Genomic DNA, 18,801 nt, shown 5'->3' on the forward strand with positions numbered 1-18,801 from the left:
AAATTTTTAAAAAAATCCTCTTGGTATTGGAACTGAACACAAAATACTACAAGATATATCTTTAAAGTTGATGCAGAATGATATTTCTATACTAGTAGTATGAAACTAATGGCAAAATAGGTAACTTGCTACTCTAGCTTGGTCAAGACCTGATCCTGAGTTTCTTTTCAAACAGGTTAATTTGAAATCCTTTGCGTCAATCAGCTCTGCCCAACTAATCTCACCATTCTGTCTTGAGCACTGACTAGCACAGGAAAAGAAAGTAAGAGGCTTTGGCCCACCTCCTCCTCTCTTAAGGCTCATGTGGATCAATCAACTGAGAACTACCTCCATTGCAGTACCTACTCTCTCCAGGACCATCTTACCATGTAGGGTGTTTGATGCACCCAGCACTTGTCTCAGAGTATTGTGAATTATGATGTTACCCCTATATCTTTTCTTCATATTGAAAGACTGGGAGTAAAATAATGGTAAGAGGATACAAGTTAAATAGAAGTTGGGACAATACAGGCCAAAGGAGTGGAATATGAAACATAGAACAACACTAGAGAGATACATGAGTGTAAATCATACAAGAAAGAAATATCACACAAATGGAAGGGAAAAGGAAAGAAAGAATCCCAGGACACAAAACCTCTTGGTGTCCCTATAACTGATAAAATCATAGGTGTGCCCTTTAGAAAGAACTCTTTACTGGATGCATTTTAAAAATAATTCATAGAGAAGCCAAAGTCATCATCTGAAATGTATTCTCTAATACAAGCTGCTTTTTCCTCTCTCTCTGCTCCTCTCCTCCCAGAAAGGGAAGTGAGATGGGATAAACAAGATAAAGTTTTGAAAATGCCAAGGCTAAAAATTAACATCAGTAATAAAATACTATACCTTTACTCATTATAACTTGACATGCGTCTCTGTTTCCTTTCTGCTTAATGGTCTGACCCTTTTGCCTTATGTCCCATCCTTAGGTCTCACTTTTGAAATGTGAATTTCTGGCACTGGTGGCCATTTTGAAAAAAAGTTTTTCATTTTTATTTAATTTATTCTTATTAGATGCATTAGAAATAGGAAAGAAATATGTTTCTTGCTCTTTCCTCATTTTGAAAAGAGAACAGATTTAATATATTTAGTGCAATTCTAAATAAAGTCTACTAAACAGGCATACAATGTTGTAATAACCAAAGAATAAAGAAAGGCTAACATGCATCTTTTCTTTAGAGAAAGACAGGTGTAACAAAAAACAGTAATGGCAGAATCAAGTGTCCCTTATGTATAAAATATTAACTGCATATAAAAAAGTATTTCATAATAAAGCCTTAAAGCCCAAGGAATAAAGGAGAAGATTTTATATATATATCTTCTCCTTTATTCCTTGGGCTTTAAGGCTTTATTATGAAATACTTTTTCATATATACACACATACGTATAAAATCACATTTAGAGAAAGTTTTATTCAATTACTGTGTTTTTAAATAAAAAAATTAAATAATTGTACCATATCTAAATGACAGGGAATAAAGGAGAAGTTTTATATATGCTCACCATGCATTTCTTATTTTTAGAGAAAATATTTTATGTATTTAGTACATTTTAAAATAATAATTATACAAAGTCTTAAGGTAGAGACAAAGGAGAACTGTTAATACATACTTTATATAGAATTATGTATTTTTATAAGAAAATGCCTATTTCATGAAGTTAAGGCTTTTCTAAATAGTCACTAAATACTTTGTGACCTTTGTGGAACTGTTTAATCAACTTCATTTAGAATTGTAATACCTGCATAATGTTTTTTTCTAAAAATGCATAATTCTTTCTATATGTATATATTAATACTTCTTTATTCCTTTGTCATTAATATTTTCTATAATTTAATGATTTTATTCAAAAATATGCTAACTGAATTTAAAATATTTTCCTATAAAAATGAGGAAAATGCATATTAACATGTCATAACATTTCTCTATTCTGCTGTTACTAAGCTCTTTTTAATTATGTAATGACTTAAGTTAGTACATTTCTAACTAAACTTTCTCTAAAAATGTATGATTTTATATAACACTCCTTTATTTCTCTGTCATTTACTTTGTACAATTTAATGAACTAGAACTGTTCTAAATGCACAAAAATATTTGTTTCTCAAAATGCATGATTCTTTAGAAGTGAACTAACTGCGTATAATTTTTTTCCTAAATGATAGAAGGGATGTTAACACATATATATTAACACTTTGTTCTGCCATTACTAAGATGTTTGTAAATTAGTATACTTCTAAATTATTGAAAAACTGTCTTAAAATTATGTTTTTCTAAAACATGCATGTTAACCTTTTTGTATTCCTCTGTCATTAAGACTTTGTACACCAGATTACTAGACTATTTAAAATTGCACTAAATGCATAAAAACTTTTTCTTCTTAACGTGGAAAGGGCCACAAAGCTTCATTCAATTCTTCTACTTCCAGGAAGGAGAAATGGAATCAGAAGTTTTAAAAACTTCATTTTTTTTCAGGATGGCAGCCAGCACCAAAAATGCACGTGTCAAAAATGAAATTTAGGGGAGGGACATAAGGCAAAAGGGATGGGTCAAAGCAAAAGAGGGGCATGGTAACATACCAAAAATCGCATAATGAGTGAAGCTATAGCTTTTTTTAAATGACTAACATTGAGTTTCCCTGGAAATAGAGGATGAAAGGCAGCAGGAAAGTGAGAAGAAAAACTGAGAGCTACACAGCTATTGGCTTTCTACATATCACTTAGCCTTCTGCATCTAATAGCTAAACTTTAAGAAACTGTATGGGGCAGCATGGAGGCTGTGTCCACTGAGGTGGACACATGAGAATAGTCCCTAGCACACCACAAAAGGAAGGCCCCATAACTAACCCTCCATCTGCAAAGGTTCTCATGCACTCCCCTCCATTTGTTACTATGTTCCATGTGTCATTGTTTTACCCTTGCAAAATGGGGCTATGGATCCTTTAATTCATTTTGCAACTTACCTTGTCCCTTAGCATAGAAAGCCCACAGTATCTGAATGATGATACCTCTCAGCAAAGTCATGTTGGTGCTTGATAAAGTACACCCAGCATTTGTAATAGCTGACCTGGAGTTCTGCTCTTCTCTGGATCCTGTCCTCAGCAAATGAAGACTGACCTTCCTTTATAACCCCTTTCTGTTGCACCCCCGACCTCTTCTCTTGCAACATCTAATTCCAGAAATAACAGATGTAAACTCTACCAGGAACACAGTACAAGTTGTTTGTTTATTTCCCAACGCTCCTCTTTCGTGACAGACGTTTCCCCTCACATCATTTCCTGACTATTTTACTCTATGACCAACCCATTCTTTTGTACATGCCACAATTTTTGATTATCTAGTTGCTGGGTCATCCGCTTGCTGAAGGTGACAGGATCTTCAGGGTGAATATGCATGGCCCCAGTCCTCTTCCCTCACCAAAAGCAGCACCAGAAGGAGGCACCTGGGCTGGCAGATGCAGTGGACAGAACACTGAGGTTATATCTGTGCTAGAGGTTTAATCCAGGTTAATTGATTCAGTAAACCAGGATCCTGGAACAAACATTTGGGCAGTGTTTACATTACCCTTTACAGGCGAGTCTTATCTTAGGCGGGGGTTCCGGTACACGGTTAGTGTGTAAAGCAAAAGCTATGTATAGGCAAAAGTACATTGACTTGAATGGAGGGTGATTTTGCCCACACTACAGGTACAGTATTAAAATTGTTATTTCTCTTTTTTTCGTTTTTGCCAACTGTGTAAAAATGAAATCACGCATGTTAAATATGTGTAAGATGCGACAGACTTGTATATCTGTGTCAACTACCTCATATTAATTGGCAGCAAGTTAGGTTGTGGCAAAAAACTTGAGTGAAGCCCAGGCCTGAGAGATAGCATTTACCAGTGGAAGCTGGCATTGTGCAAGCCTGACTATTTATCAGTCATTGATCAGGACACAGACACTTTGAATTTTGGAGTGAGGCAGAGCTTATTTTGGTAAATCATGTTTGGAGGAACTTCCCAGCAAAGGTTAAAGACTGTTAGTGCTATTCACATTTACTTACTTTACGTTATCGGACTATAGCTCATTCTCTACATCCTTTTGTCCCTCTGAGGAGTATAGTAGATGTGGATAATTGCTTTTGTGGAGACATCCAAACCACCATGAGGCAGGGACATTTACAAATACAGGATTATCTTTAGTGCAAAAAATAACATTCAAAAGTTTGAAATTTAAGTGTATATATTTTGTGAAAAAAATTAAAAATGAAAAAATGCTCCATTTCAAACCCCACAAAATGGAAAAAGCATCAGATACCAAAATTGCTTCTCCATTTTTCAACCAGTTTTAATAGGAGTTGCTCTTTAATAGGATTTGTTAGATACCATAGAAATATGAAGGACTTTGTGTTATTCTGTAGTTACAAACTGTTACACCCAGCAGCTGACTATACTATCTTTAGTGCTCCCAGCACTGGCATACCCAATAGCAATAAAAGAATTTCCAGGCACAAGCCCAGTTTTCCCATTATAGATCCAAGCTGTGCTGTCAAGAGAGGGCTGAACTGGTCTGGACACTGTTTCTGAGAAGGCTGCAGAGTACTGCCATTAAATATTCTGTGAATGGATTCAGTAACATCTGAAATAGCCTTCGATATGCCTAGTAACAGACAGTAACTCATTTACATTTTTTAAATTGTTGTATGACAAATAAATGCCACTTAGTTATTAAATTAATTCAGGGGTTCAGAGTGGAGCCCAGAGACTCTGCCTCACTGTGTCTATTAGCCCTTGAAATGTAATTAGCTCAACACAAGTCTCGTCTGAAAGGATTTACCCTCTGCATTGTAATGATCAGAGCAAAGAAGCAGCTGTTTCACGTATCATTGCAGAGTGCCCTTTACTGAAAGCAGGATATTTGAGATACTCACTAGAGCCCATTTCCACCTACCTTTGCATTCTGGATAGATAGTTGGATTTCCATGGCACTGCACCATAACAATAAAATAAAATAGGTTGAGATAAACCAGTTGTTAGTGCATATCCTGGTTTGCAGCGAAGCTCAAGAAAATCACCATGTTTTAGGTACACCCATTGCAATATGTTCTCATTTGCTCTCCCATTCAGCTCTACCATCTGGTTTTCCATTTCTTCCATCCAGATAGCACATGGCTCTAAAACAAGAAAAAGAAGCAGTTTTCCTGGTAACACCCCCTCCTCCCTCCCCTGGTTAGCACACTGAAGTAATGTGTTTACATAAGCGATTAGTTTTGTTGAGTGAATCTCTAAATAAAGCTCAAAGCTTAAGAAACCGTTGTTTTTTTTTACCTAAACAAAGTGATGCTTTTGTCCAATTTCCATTGTCACAGAAAGATCTGTTCTGTCCTTCCAGTGCATACAATTTTTACTTTTGGCATCTGAATTCTAAAAAGGAGCCAGATGTGTATCCTTTTTCCAAGAGAGTAGTTATATCTCCATTCTAATACTAGGCGGACGGATACATTTTCCCTTTTTCTAACAGGAAAAAATATGACAATTATGATAATATTATGAAAAAATAGTTATGTAATTTTTTGGGCTTTGGTATTCCAGGTGGAAAATGCCTCCTTGTCCAATGTTAGGGAAACCACCTATAGAAACCTCAGGTGCTATAATGTTTGTGTGTATGTGGCTGAGCTAGACACAGTGACCAAAATATTTAGGGCTTCATTCTCAGCTGCTATAAACAGGAGCACCATTTGGGGCAGCAGTGAGGGTCTCCTGTCTCCCCTCCCCTTCAAGATTTGGGCCATAGGTCTGATCACAGAGCATGCCCTAGCCCCAGACAGAGCTCTTAACTGCAGCACAGCTTGCGTGTGGAATATGGCAAGCTGTTCTATGCTGCTCTCAACTTCCGCCCTTGGGCCAGGGAGTTTGTTTATAAACTGAGGTAGGGTGATTTCGATAACAAAAGGCTTGTCATTAAATTAAATTAAGGATTGTTAGATGATCTTGCAAACATTGCCAGGTGCTCCAGTGAAAAGATAGGAAACAAAGAGTAGAAATAGATGTTCAGTTGTCAGAATGGAAAGAGGTAAATAGCGGGGTCCCCAAAGGATCTGTACTGGGACCAGTACTCTTCAACATATTCATAAATTATCTGGTAAACAGTGAGATGTCAAGATCTGCAGATGATATAAAATTACTCAAGATAGTTAAATCCAAAGCTGATTGCAAAGATTACAAAGGGATTTCATGAGAGTGGGCAACAAAATGGCAAATTAAATTCAATGTTGATAAATGTGAAGTCATGCACATGGCGAAATATAATCCTAACTATATATACAAAATTATGGGGTCTAAATTAGCTGTTACCACTCAAGAAAGAGATCTTGGAGTCATTGTGGAGAGTTCTCTGAAAACATCCACTCAATGTGCAGTGACAGTCAAAAAAGCTAACAGAATGTTGGGCATCATTAGGAAAGAGATATACGATAAGACAGAAAATATCATATTACTTTTATATAAATCCATGGTACACCACATCTTGAATACTGTGTGCAGATCTGATCACCCACCTCAAAAAAAGATATATTGGATTTGGAAAAAGTACAGAGAAGGGCAACAGAAATGATTAGGGGTATGGAACAGCTTTCATATAAGGAGAAATTAAAAAGACCAGGACTATTCAGCCTGGAAAATAAATGACTAAGGGGGGATATGACAGAGGTCTATAAAATCATGACCTGTGGGGAAAAATTGAATAATGAAATGTTATTTACTCCTTCACATAAAACAAAGAACAAGGGGTCACACCATGGAAATTAATAAGCTGTAGTTTTAAAACAAACACAAGGAAGTATTTCTTCAAAGTCAACCCATGGAAGTCTTTGCCAGGGGGCGTTATGAAGGCCCAGACTATAACCGAGTTCAAAAAATAACTAGATAAGTGTGTGTATATTATGACTGGCCTTTAACTGCATAATCACACTGTATTTTTCTAGAGCAACACAGCTTCACTCAAACTGAAAGCTGAACACTGACTGAGGCAACATTTTAATATTCATTTTGTCCACAGTGTTCAATGCGTGGGCTCTGTTTCTTCTACTACATATTCTGCAGCACTGTTGCAATGGTCTGGAGCACCCTGACACATGCAGTACATAAACTATTCTCATTCACCATTTAATCTGCTCATGGAGGGAGAAATTCATCCCTGCACAGAGGAGCAGCATGAGGCCTATGCAGCATTTATGCCCTATCTTATGCTGGCCCTCTGAACAGCATTGAATTCACCCTGAATGAGGCAAGAGCCCTGTGGAAAACAGAGTATATGATCAAGTAAGTAAAGACGGTATCATAACTCAAACACACCATGAGGATATGCAGGTAAATATAACTTTGACATTTCCAGTCCTTTGAGTGCTTCACTTTGTAACTGCAACTTTCTTTTAAAGCAATATTATGAAGTTTCCTCACAGTTTTATATAAAGCCTCATGAGTGATTATCTCTAATGGAAAGGGCAGGTGTTTAGTCCAAATTAGAACACAATGCAATACAAGCACACAAATGACTGTACACAAGAGATCAAATAAAACTGAGAAACTGAATTATCAAAATACAGTGCAGATTTACCAGAGATGCATGAAGGCAAATCTATGTGCCCAGTAACACACTTCCTGACTGAAGGGGTTGTGAGGATATATCCTTCACTACACAAAGTCCAGCATGTGCTCACTCTGAATTAACTGTGCATGTGTCTTCGGCCACTGGACAGAAGCAGGTTTTTTGGCCTCCAGTCCCTGTTTTGTGAGGCTACATGGTGCTAGAGAAAAACAAGAAAAAAAGAAAATGATAGAACCTGATTCCTCACTGTCCTGAACCTTGTGCAGCTATTTAACTGCTCTGTGAAAAGAGAATGCAAAACATGGCCATTCTGCTGTGTACTCTCTCTGCACAGTGTCAAGTGCCATGTAAGATGCAAGATAGTGGAGAATCACAGTTAATAGCTTACTCAAGCTATAGGTTAAATGTATTTCTAACTATAAAATTTGCATTGCTGACAAGCAAAATAAAAGTTTTTTCAACATATTAATATAAATGTTGTGACAAAGTTCCTCCTCTACCTTGGTGGGTCCCGTGCTTATTGGTGGATTTGCTCACCTCAGATCTTCCTCTCTGGTGGAATCCACAGTTCGGGTCAACTCTTCCTCTGTCAGATCAGGAGTTGGGAGGTTTGGGGGGAACCTGGGCCCACCCTCTACTCTGGGTTCCAGCCCAAGGCCCTGTGGATTGCAGCTGTCTATAGTGCCTCCTGTAACAGCTGCATGACAGCTACAATTCCCTGGGCTACTTCCCCATGGCCTCCTCCCAACACCTTCTTCATCCTCATCACAGGACCTTCCTCCTGGTGTCTCATAAGGCTTGTACTCCTCAGTCTTCCAGCAGCTCTCCCTTACATCTCTTGCTCCCAGCTCCTCACACACCCACCACAAATTGAAGTGAGCTCCTTTTTAAACCCAGGTGCCCTGATTAGCCTGCCTTGATTGGCTGCAGGTGTTCTAATCAGCCTGTCTGCTTTAATTGGTTCTAGCAGGTTCCTGATTACTCTAGTGCAGCCCCTACTCTGGTCAGTCAGGGAACAGAAAACTACTCATCCAGTGACCAGTATATTTGCCCTCTACCAGACTCCTGTACACCACTGGTCTGGGTCTCTCATAATGTATATGTAAACATATATACACACACATGTTGCCAACTCTCATGATAGATCTCTAGCGATATGTGGGGTATTTTTAAAGCCCCAGCTCCCTGAGTCAAGTGAATACAGAGGAATCTCATCTCATGAACATGACTTCATTTTGATATGCTTTTTATTTGGCAACTTTCTTGAACACCAAATTACTCAGGAATGAAAATATTTCCCAAGAAGAGAAATCACAGTAGAGAATGTAAGAAGTTCCAGTACGTGGGCTCTGAGTTTGGATCCTATGCCCAGATCTTTACTCCCCAGTCCACAGAGTCTTGGAGGACAATGGAAGTAGTACACCCAGGCCCTGTGGGAGGAACTTGAGCAACAGAGACTGTACTGATATCGTATTAAGTTCATAGATGGGCCTTTAGAAAGTTAATACTTCAAAAATAGGGAATTGGAAATAGACTCTGATAGCTACTGATGGGAATTGTGAAGAATATGGATGACTTGGTTGTGCAATTATCAATTTTGATGCATATTAAACAAATTGCTGTTCTTATTCATTGACTGGCTATTAACAAATCACATCATCCTCTTAAATGATCCTACTGGTTAAACCAAATAAGGTGTTGACAAGCTCGAAAGGAAAATGTGTTCAGCTTTTGTTGACTGGAAGGATATAATCTCAGTGTAGGATATTAGAGTCTATAACAGTGGCCACTAAAATCAGGAGATGTTGACCCTGTAAAGTGACAGGATATTCATCTTTGGATCCAACAGCAATCAGGAATTTCATGTGGGTTCAGTGACTTCTTTTGTTATTTCTTTCTGTACTGATTGCAGATTTTACATTTGGACAAGTTATCTTTGATAGCAACATCCGTGCCTGGTCAAAATAGGATTTTGGGCACTGTACTTACAATTCTCAATACCTACATGGGCACTGAGGATTATGGCTAGCATTTCTGACCTCATGCTGTGTAGTATGATGTCACAGAGTCCTTTGTGCAGAATCCCATCATATGCAACTTTATGTGCATAACACCCTTACTGTCCCAATATAATTTTCTACTTGGAGGTACCTTAGCTTCTCTGCTTGGCAAGTCATTTGTCTTACATTGATGCAAGGTTGTGTCATTTTTTGAATTTGCGTTTATTTTGTAAACGTTCATATTAAACTCGAATTACTCTTCCTGCAACTCCTCCTATTTACAAGGCACTCTTGAAAGAACGTGCACCTCAAGAAGCTCTTTACACAGTTTGTATTTCACATTTATAATGAGTATTTTTGCAGTTTCATTGCCGCTCTCTGAAGGTTGTGTGGCGCATTTGTAACTAATTATTACCTTTGTGTTGTTGGGGAGGGGACCCTTTTTGAATAGTTGCTCATAGATTGGAACTGGTTGGGTCAGATGTAAGTGTCCAGTCTGTTTCCAGGTAGGCTACATTAGTTGTGAGGAAGGCACTTCACCATTTTACACCGGGACAAGAATGCTTAGACTGAGGACCAGATACCCATGGCCATTTTATCAAGGTCAAGCAAAGTTCTGTTGAACATGCTGAGTGCAAAAACAGCTACTTGAATGTACTGCATGGGGTCAGTATGACAGATAGTTTGTTGTCTTTATATATACAAATGACAAGAGAAAGAAGGGGGGAAATGACTACAATGGGCAACTTCTTAGCAGGGCATCTGCTGGGTGCAGGGCTGAACAATTGCATTTAATTAATGACAGGTAAGCCATAAAGCACAGTCTGAAAATTATTGCTCCACTATTTTGTATTGAAAATACTGTTTCTGCATTGATTATATGATTACAGTAGCATGTATTTATATTGTAGGATAGTTTTTGGTTTTTTTTTTTAGTTAACAAAATATGATTAGTTGACTTCTCTCCACAGCCAATGCTGATATCCTAGCTGGGATTTGTTCACTTAAGTTACTTCACTCCTTCTATTAGCAACGCTTGTTAACACAAGGCTGTGGCAAACATGTTAATACATAACAATAAGATAATATAAGTAAAAGCACAAAATGGATCAATAGCTAAGATTATACTTGATAAATATGCAGATATCTTATTCTGTAATTACAATATAACTAAGATTTACCCTAAACGCTAAGGGTATACGTGAGAGAGAGCAAAGGGATTGAGCCAGCTGCCTGCAGTAGACTTGAAGCCTGGAGCAGGTTTGCTGAATGAGCTAACCAGAGACACACTGGCTGGAGGAGGAAATCGCAAGCAGCTGGTTCCTTATAAGAAAGCTGAGGCAGTTTGAAGAAGCTGACTCTGAGAAGTCTACAGGGTAGTCAGTGCTGAGCAGGACAGTTGCAATCTGAACCCCTGGTGGGTCACTCTGTAAGGTTTCATTTTTTAAAAAGGACTAGATGAAGGAGCCCTTTTCCTCACCCAGGCCCTGAGGAAAGAGCCATGTCTTGGGACAGATTTGGGGAATCTGAGTTTTACTTTTGAATTATTGTCTGAATAAACCCAAACCCCTGTATGGGTCACGACTGGACAAGCAAATGTGAGAAGTCTCTGTAAAAAGGCCTGGAAGAGGGAGAATAGAGGGCAGGACAGAGATTAAAGGGCATGGCACCATGGCCATGAGAGGGAGCCAACTCATCTACACTTTGAGCTGGGATGTGATTCCCAGCTCAAGGAGAAATACTTGTATTAGCATTAATCAAGCTAACGCTGTGTGCATGGGGAGAAGTGGCTAACCACCCTAAGTGTGTGCCTATATGAAAGCATAAGCATGAACTTGGGGTGGCTGCTCCCTTCCACTGCTCACTCCACCACAGCTACACTCTCTTTTTAACACACTAGCTCAGTTAGAGCTAACATGGGTATGCCTCCTCAAGCTGGGAATCACACCTCCAGCTCACAGCATAGACGTACCCTGAAAAAACTATCCTGGAATGTAAACACTTGCTTCTGCAACAGTGGAACCAGAATATTCTGAGATTCATAAAGAGCCTAAGATCTCAGATGATGAAAAATCACATGGGAAATAACTAGAATAGAACCCTTTCCCTCTTAAATTCTGTGGGACCTCTTTTACAGTTTCCACCTGGAGGAGGATGTGATGCTGCCTACCCAGGAACCAGCTCAAATCAAAGACACGGGTCCATTTACTTGTTAAAATAGAGCAAAAGGGAATGTTATTCCAATAACGTATATGGCTTACGCCTTGCAATTACATTTGCTCTAAATGCATGAACACTAGTGAAATGCTAATGTTGTTGTGCTCACTTATCTGTAAACCTGCTGATTGCTATCACCTTACATTATGTCTGTTCCTTATTTAATTAACCCTAGATTAAAGTGTGTGTTAGTATTAAGACGTTTGATGTGTAAACTGCATGAAAACTAATGAAGGATTGTTTCTGGCTCTCTTTGTTCCTGTAAACTAATGAAAGATTATCTGAATGGCTATCACTAAATGCGTGACGTAAAATTGCCCATCTAATGGGATGGAAGCATCAGAACTGTAAGTGAAGAAACATTCTAACTTAAAGCATGGGTCTTTATGTTCAACAATGGGAGGTCCACAAACTTTGTCTGCATTTAGTCAACAAACCAAAAGCTCATGCTGTGCTGTAGATATGTGCCAGACTGTTTTCAGCTATAAGAAGGAATCCTGGATTCTGCATCTCTGGATTGATTAATTCTGACTGGAGGAATTCTGAGCAAATATACAGAAGTCCCCAAAGCCATATTGGGTAACCCAAGAGACTTATGGAAACTAGCAGACATTACATCTTTGCTATCAACTGGACTTCCAAACTTAGACTCACTTGTTATGTATATTTACCTGCTTTAACTTCTCAATAACTCTGATTTCTTTTCCTTAACTAATAAATCTTTAGTTTGGCTTACTAAAGAAATTGGCTGTCAGCATTGTTTTTTGTGTGAGATCTGAAACGTCCACTGACCGGGGATGAGTGATCAACCCTCTAGAGCTGGAAGAAACTAGCATGAGATGATTTTTGGTTTTAATAACCTTTTATCTCAAAGTCATTTGTCTGAGTGGCAAGATGCACTGGAGAGCTTAAGGGGATCATCTGTGGCTCCATGGTATGGTTAATATAATAATCCAGGAGTGTATGCTTGTTACTAGTTTGGTAAAATCAAATTATAGAATATACCATCAGTTTGGGGTATCTTCCCTGTTAGTCTGACCTAAGATTGGCACTCTTAGTTGTGAGCTATATATCAGACAGCATGACAGAGGGATTTGGACTTCCTGGACCAAAAATTGTTCATGAAGGGAGTTTGGGAGAGGGGTAGCAAGGAGGGATAGAAATGAAGTGAATCTCACTTCCACCATACTTAATACTCAGGGGTCCATGGTGATTCAGGACCACGCACTGATGAAGTGTGACAGGTGGTTAGGAAAAAAAGGGGAAACTGGATCCAACATCATGGAGACCAGTACAGCGACCTCGATTGCCTCATTGAAAGGTCTTCCTGGAGGTTCCTGAGTGTGTAGGAGTGGCAGACATCAACCTGGAGGTGAACGGAGGTCGAAGTGGCCTATGCTTAAACCTTCTGCTCCTTCTTCTGTTCAGGTCCTGACAGGTTGATGAGGCAAAGTACTGGGTGGGCTGGTGGGGTTTGTAATGCCTCCTAGAAGATGTTGGGGTATATAATCCCATGATTTAAGAGTTACCCTGGAGTCCTTAAGCCCATAGAGTTTAGCAAACAGTTTGCTCTGTGAAGAGTAAAGATCCTTCAAAGGGAAGGTCTTAGAGGGTTTGTTGGACCTCCTGAAGGACCTTAAACTTGTGCATGGTGTCCCATATATTAAAGTCGTATTGACCCAGCAGCAGCTCCTGGGTCACAATTCTAAGCTGCAACCGCTCCATCAAATAAATCTTTCTCCCATATAAATCCAACTTTTGAATCTTTTGCTTTAGGCACTGTCCCCAGAGGCTCTTTTCTTTCCCTCTCATTGGTGGTAGACGAGGGATGCAGTGAGCGATGGGCACCCTTGTGGGAGAGGGGGTTAGGAGGGATGTGGTGGGCAGGGTGGGTCTTGCGGGTAGGAGGGTGGAGAAGAGGAAGGATGTGGTGAGCAGCAGGGATCTCTAGATGGATGTGGAGTGGAGGAGCTGAGCAAGGAAGGCAGAGGGCAGTGGGGGCCTTGAGGATGGGGCAGAGGAGGGAGAGGAAGAGGAAAAGCCCAGAGGGGGCTTCCACAGCCCAGGCATCTGGTGGTGGGGCAGTGGCAGCTGCCCCAGGGGATGCTTATTATACCTGTTGGCCATGCATGCTAGCCTTATTGAGTGGCAGAGAGATTTTGAGTGGTCCACCTCTACTACTATTTCCAGCAGGCTGCAGGAGGTCTCCTTGACTGCCTCCATCTGGATGGCCAAATTTGAGGCCAACCACTTAAACAAGTCCTAGTGGGCCTTATAGTCATCCTGAGGAGGTGACAAATCAGCTGCCAACAGCCTCATCTGAGAAGGAGGAAGCCAACACAGACTGAAGGCCCTCCTCTCCCCTTTCCACTTTGACAGGGGCCCATTCTTGAGATTCAGTACCAGACTCCAGTACTGACCCTGGATCAGGAGCCTTTCACCAAGATAGTGGTAGTGCTCTGCTCTCAGAGGCCACCAAATAGGAGCATCTTGAGACAGGACTCTGGGCTGCAGGAAGCCCCCACAGGTTCCACAAGGGTCATTGCATTGTCACTGGCCCCCAGGGTCCAGAAGGACAGGCACATGGTGGTACCCTGGTGCTTGGAGCCATGGCAGGGTAGAAGTACCTGGGGGAGTAGCATGGGTGGCTCTTAGGCCAAGAGAAGTATGACCCCACCTCTGACTCTGAGGATGATGAGTCTTGATGAGGTGACCATGGAGGCACAGTTCCTATCAGTGCCAGAGACCAGTGCTTAAATGGGGATGTCTTCACCAAGGCCAGCAAAGAAAGTTTTCCCCTAGATGGTACCACTGGCCCTGGTACTGGACAGAAGCTGGGGCAGTGACTTCCCTCCTGCCTGCCAGTTACCGGTAGCACAGACTCCTGTGCTGCTGGAGATATGGGCACAAGCAACAAGAGCAGGTCCCTGGACATGGCAATAGGGGTTGATGGCCCTGTAAATGCACTGGTGCTGCGCTGCCTCTACAAAGAAAACAGCACTACTGGTGCCGGAGTTGATGGTACCAACTGCTGCAGTGCTGAGGTAGAGGTCGTCTCACACAGATCTCACTCTGTTCTGGGTCCCATACCTGACCTTCTTTGGCACCAGGATCAACATCTCTCAGACGACTGCTTCTTGTGCCTCTTCCTGGGCACTGGGGAAGAGGAACAGTGCTAAAATTCCTGCACAGTGCGAAGAGCACTCCTTACCGACACCGAGGTACTCGGTGCCGAGTCAAACCGGCTCAGCTCAGAGGCAGGTCCCAGTGCTGCCTCTATAAAAAGAGCCTTCAATCTGGCCTCCCAGTCCTTTTGGGTGCATAAACAGCAAAGGGTGCTACTCCATTGTTATGAAGATGCTCATTGACTACAGAGGTTGATTTAAGAATATTACCATATCTTGAGCCCTCAGTAGAGTACAGGAGGGATGCCCTAGGTTTTTGCAGGTAACAAGAGAGGCGCATTTCAGGTTGGTGGGCTTGGAAGAGCTCAGCAGTCCCACCGTCCAAGTTGCACCCCGGGGACCTGTCCCAGACTGCTCACAGCATAAGGTACTACTCAGTCTGAAGTACATCTCATATACATTATGAGCCAGTCGATCTAAGCTTTGAAAGGGGGCCATGTAACTTAATATCTGAATGCCTCACAGTCTTTAATGCTAAGGGTGTGATTCAGAGCTCAAGACATAGCCACATTACCTTTGATTGAGATAGTGTGCTAAAAATAGAGGGTAGTCACAGAAGTGTGACTGATGGAACAGGCTAGCCACCCCATGTACATCCATAGTGTCTCTAACAGGCACATACCCTAGGTAGCTAGCCATTTCCACTGCTCAAGCTGCTGAGACCACTATCTGTTTTTAGTATGGAAGCTTGATGAGAGCTAGCATAAGTATATCTCCTCAAGCTGGGAATCACACCCCGAACTTAAAGTGTAGACATACCTTGGGAGGTGGAGAACTATATTATCCCCTATTTACAAATGAGGTGCTGAGTTACTCAGAGATTAAGTCTCTAGAGTCCCAGGCTAGTACCCTAACCACTAGACCACCTTTCCTCTCTGCTTGTTTTTGTCCAATTTACTGGACATAGCATCCCATCAATGTTCACTAGTTTTGGATTTGTCCGTCATTCCCAGTTGGTTCTGACAAATTAATCAGTCACAGGACTCATCAACTTTCCAATTTACTGCATACAGAAGAAGGAAGAAATAGTTTGTTCACATTACTGCCCAAGTTATCTGCAGACCTTGATTCATCTTTGTTTGCATTTTTCATCATACCCTAAAGTTTCCAGTCAGTTCATTTCAGGATGGATCTGTTAATAAGCGACAAAAATTACAAGGCAGGAATGTTCAGGTTATTTTAATTGCTAAATGATTTGTACACTGTTTTCATTTAAAAAAGAAAATTAAGATTGTGCATGCTTAAACTTTAACCAAAAGGAACAATTATTGCTATATAAGTCTGTTAAAATACATTGTGGTTGCATCTACTAAATTATTTTCTTTTCCCAAAAGTCAGTTTCAACGGTCATGGTAAAAAGGTCTGAAGGTTTTCCTGAACAAAACCAACATTCTAGTACAATATCAAGGTTGCTAGTGAGATTTCCCATACTTCCTCCTTTTGGCCAGGTGGGAAATACTGCTGCTTCTACCAGCATATTAGCAAAAATAGGAAGTGCAGAAGCATATATGATTTTATTTTAAGCATCAAAAAAAGGCTTTGGCTTTGGTTTGAGTTTGGGGTGAAGATTTGGCTCTTCTTTTATCCAAACCCAGTTGCCCATCCTGCTTTACTTGAAATTAGTTGTAGAAATGTACCTTTGATCAAAAACATAAATAAATTAGAGTGTAACACCTACATGTAATCTGCAATCCAGCCAAATATGCCAAAAAACCCAGGAGATAATCTATGTATATTACAAATAACTGGTTAATGGATATTGAACATAAGATGCTGGTTAAAGATACTGTTAGATGCTTATTTTCATTCATCCTAAGGAACCAATCAGATAGAAATAATAGAAAGTAAAAAAGTTACTTGTAAATATGCATTTTTGAAGTTAATAGTAACCCTGAGAGTTCCCAGGTGCCTAGCTTCATGACAGGAAGTCCCAGGTCTTCTCAGTGACTGAGCTAGCTCAGTGGCAGCTCTGTGGTAGGGAATCCAGAGACATGGCTGAACCAGGAGCCTCGGACTTGGGCTCTCTTCCATGGAGTATCATTTTGAAATTTTCAAAATAAATGCTTCAATTATTTGTCAATGAAATGTTTTTGGAACATCCCTTCTATGGAAAATTTTCACTCTTTGTTCTGAAACAGAATGATTTTTTTTTAATCAAAATTTCAGAACATCCCACAGAAGGGACATTCTGATGTTCAATGAGCTGTAGTGTTATCAACCCCAAACTGTCAATTTCCTTATTGTAGAATTCTCTGTAGTCTTGCCTGTTGTATACAAACTTTAGAAACAAATGCTCTTGGGGCTTGAGTCAAAGAGCCAGTATGAAGCATGAGGTGGGAGACTGTCATGTAACTAATTCTTGGCACAGGGTTGGGTGCCAAGAAAAATCTCTTAAGGTCATTAGGGGACACTTAAAACACATTTTTGGAGTCAAATATCCAAATGTCCCTGTTCCTTCTCCATTTAAAACACCATTACCAAAATAATCTCTCCAAATTAATGGAGTTTCACTGATTTATCCCAGCTTGGGATCTGGTCTCATGTTTTTAATTTCTTAATAACAACTTGCATACTTCTACTGGAATATTCAACACTCTGATATTAAGCAGCAGCTTTTATCTTGTGAAAAAGGCAGAAATCTCACTTTATATATTAGAATTTCAGAGATTACATTTCACTCTGTTCAGTCATCATGTCATGTATTGATTGCATTTTATATACCCTTAGACATCCTTGATAAAAATAAATAAATAAAAACTTGGCTTAGTGGACAAGTCATCAATATTGTGTTTAAACTAAAGATTACTTATTCCTGTGTTTACAGTTAGGGTATACCAGACTCCCCTCTAAACATTGAACCCTAAGTCCAGAAGATGTTGGATCCAATGTATATCCCCATCTACACATAAATTGAACAAAGACCCCTGATAACACATAGAATTTTTTTTCATAAGGCCGACTCAGCTGTATTTTGTTCCTCTCCATATCCTCTGGGGTTACGGTACAAGGCTCTGCAAAAAATAAATAAATGAATAAATTGGCACTTTAGTTATTTGCACATGGGTCTGACCTGGACATTTGACTCAACAGCACTTTACTTGTACAATAATTAAAAAGATCAGACCTATTTTCTCATTGCCTCTGATGTTACAGAGCCAGATGCTCCAGCAAAGAGTGTAGACCTTCTTCTCTCTGTCATAGATCCTAGCAAATGCCCTCTTGTGGACACTTGCTCAGTCCAACCATTGCCACAATTTTAAGGTCCTAGGCACACTCTCAGGGCTCAGACCTTTCATCTGGCACCCGCTGTCCAACTGCCTAGTGCCTGGATGCAAAGATGACTCTTCCAAGTCCCTTGCACCTAAACCCAGCCTCTCTCAGAACTCCACTCAAAAGGTATGAAGCTCCTGGTTTACAGTTTAACACTCCCAGGGCTCACAGCAGTTAGGAAGCAGTTCAAACATACACACACACACTTTGCACAGTATGTAACACATTTGATCTTTTACTTAATAATATAAAATACTGGAGAGTATAGCCCACACAAAATAATAAAGCTCTGAGACTGCAATGTCCTACACTAGCTCACCCTGCTCTTGTGTGTCCCTGAGGAATCTTTTGGGTCCAGGAAAGGAAGCAGTTCCCTGCCTCATTCAGCCTGTCACAGGCTGGCTGGTCACTCTCCCTCATGGAGTTCCTTACCCAGCTTGTGTGACCTTCCTCTCTCCTGCCCCAATCTTCTTGCCATCTGGCCTTCATTCCTGTTTGGTTGGCTATTTAAATCC

At 40.3% G+C, this 18,801-nt stretch overlaps 1 protein-coding gene across 1 annotated transcript in view; it reads right to left on the minus strand.

Moving 5' to 3' along the window:
- The window catches only part of LOC115656768 (complement factor H-like), a 151,230-nt gene that overhangs the window by 10,822 nt on the left and 121,607 nt on the right, over positions 1-18,801 (minus strand). The window lies entirely within an intron of this gene.

Source organism: Gopherus evgoodei, chromosome 8 (genome assembly GCF_007399415.2).
Source record: "Gopherus evgoodei ecotype Sinaloan lineage chromosome 8, rGopEvg1_v1.p, whole genome shotgun sequence".
Taxonomy (NCBI): Eukaryota; Metazoa; Chordata; order Testudines; family Testudinidae; genus Gopherus; species Gopherus evgoodei.